This window comes from Alligator sinensis, unplaced genomic scaffold (genome assembly GCF_000455745.1).
Source record: "Alligator sinensis unplaced genomic scaffold, ASM45574v1 scaffold2763_1, whole genome shotgun sequence".
NCBI lineage: Eukaryota > Metazoa > Chordata > Crocodylia > Alligatoridae > Alligator > Alligator sinensis.
The window spans coordinates 8,578-10,648 of record NW_005844175.1 but is presented as its reverse complement, the minus strand read 5'-3'; the positions used below and the strand labels follow the sequence as shown (position 1 = coordinate 10,648).

The 2,071-nt window shown below is 46.8% G+C and overlaps 1 pseudogene; it reads right to left on the bottom strand.

Moving 5' to 3' along the window:
• Nucleotides 1-217: 217 nt before the first annotated feature.
• Nucleotides 218-1,174, bottom strand: LOC112549054 (annotated as a pseudogene).
• Between the last annotated feature and the right edge of the window lie 897 nt (nt 1,175-2,071).

Genomic DNA, 2,071 nt, shown 5'->3' with positions numbered 1-2,071 from the left:
CCTGCAACAGGAAAACACTAGTGCCTGAGAGAGTGGGCTGGACTTCCTCAAACCTATTTCTAAGTGCTTTTCTAAGCTTTTAAGTGATAGAGTCCAAAAGCCTGTGATTCTCAGTAGGGCACTGGCTGTTAAGTGACTGAGAAAATTTAACTTCCTTTGAAATGTTCTTAACTTCTCATTTTAATGAGACTTAGCTCATAAGAAATGACATTTTCTGTCAATTTTGCTGGAAGCTTCTGCATTTCCGAATCAGCTCTCTTAGGGCTCCTAAGACATCCCTGTTTCTCAGGCTGTAGATGAGTGGATTCAGTACTGGGGTGGCAATGGTGTAAAACAGAGACACAATCTTGTCTTGCTCTGGGGAGTGGTAGGAGCCGGGTCTCATGTACATGAAGATGGCTGCCCTGTAGACCATGCCCACCACACTCAGGTGGGAGGAGGAGATGGCCAGAGCTTTCTGCTGTCCTTAGGTTGACTTCATCCTCAGGATCCTGGAGAGGATACAAGCGTAAGAGGCTAGTATAATGGAAGAAGGGATGAGGACCAGGACAACGCTACTCACAAACACCAGAGCCTCATGCTGAGAGGCGTCAGAGCAGGACAATTTGAGCAGGGCTGGGATCTCACACAAGAAGTGGTCAGTCTCTTTAGAGCCACAGTAGGGGAGAGCAAGTGTAAACATTGTGTGAAACAGGGCACTTACTGATGCTCCCATCCAGACCCCAAATGCTAAAAGAAAGCAGAAGTTCCTGCTCATGAGGATGGGGTACTGCAAGGGGTTGCAGATCGCTATGTACCTGTCATAAGCCATGACTGCCAGGAGGAGGCACTCTGATACACCCAGCGTCAATGTAAGAAAAATCTGAGCCCCACAGCCAGCTGGAGAAATGGGATTGCCTGGGGTCAGTAAGCCTGCTGCCATTTTGGGGACAACCATCAGCATCTGACAGATGTCCATGAAGGCCAATTGGCTGAGGAAATAGTACATGGGGGTGTGAAGGGAGGAATCCACTTGGATTAGAAGTATGAGGAGAGCATTCCCAGACACGGCAGTGATGAAGGCTAATAAGATCATGGCCAAGGAGAACATGTGTACATTGATCTGGCTCAGGAGTCCCAGCACAATGAAGTCTGTTGAAGAAGTTTCATTCCCACTCTTCATTTCCTCTTCGTGTGGCTGTGCCTGAAGTCCTGGCCAAGAACTACATTCGTCCTGGCCAAGAACTATATTCCTTAGGGAATGTGTACAGACTTCCTACTGGATAATGCTAATAGCAACTGAGGCACTCAGCAGCTTTTCTTCTCCTGTGGAAGAAATGACAGGCATTATGGTTGATGAAACAATAACCTCACTTCCCTGGAAACAGTGTTTATTTAGACTAATGTTTTCTATAATTAGGCCCGCATTTGTAGCTCCAGCTGCAGGCCCCACCTACATGTACAGTTGCAGTTGTTTAACTCACTTTATATCTATGCTGTAGACACAGAATTGTCTACAACAAGGATTTGCAACCTACAGCCTGAAGAACCTTTGAATTTGGCCCAGGGATTTTGGCACTTTGGTGGCATTTGCCTGTGAGGGGCACTTTCTTCTAATGCTGTCCCCAGGCTGCCATGGGGATGAATATTGGCTGTGGCCTTTCCATTTTTGTCACGTGTGGAGACTAGGGTGGCCATCATAGAGGACAGTCCATTTGTCCTCTGTTAATATGAAACAGGACACCTTTATGTTCGCTATTTTTCTCTTGAACATAAAGATAGAGGACATAAAGCCATCTGGTTTCATATCAAGCGAGGACAGAAGACAAGCCAACTGTCCTCTATGATGTCCACCCTAGTGGAGACTAATGGCAGTGTTGGCAGAGTCCTAACACCCGCCCACCTCCAACCTGGGGTAGGTTATTCCAGTTTGCTGTTGGAAGAGTTTGCCTAGCTCTGGTTGCCAAAAGGCTACTAGGATCAAGGATAATAAAAAGTCCTTTTTTAGATATGTGGGGGGCCAGAGAAAAGAAAAGGGTAACGTTGGACCCCTGCTAAACCAAATGGGACAACTGACGACCGACGTTCAGCA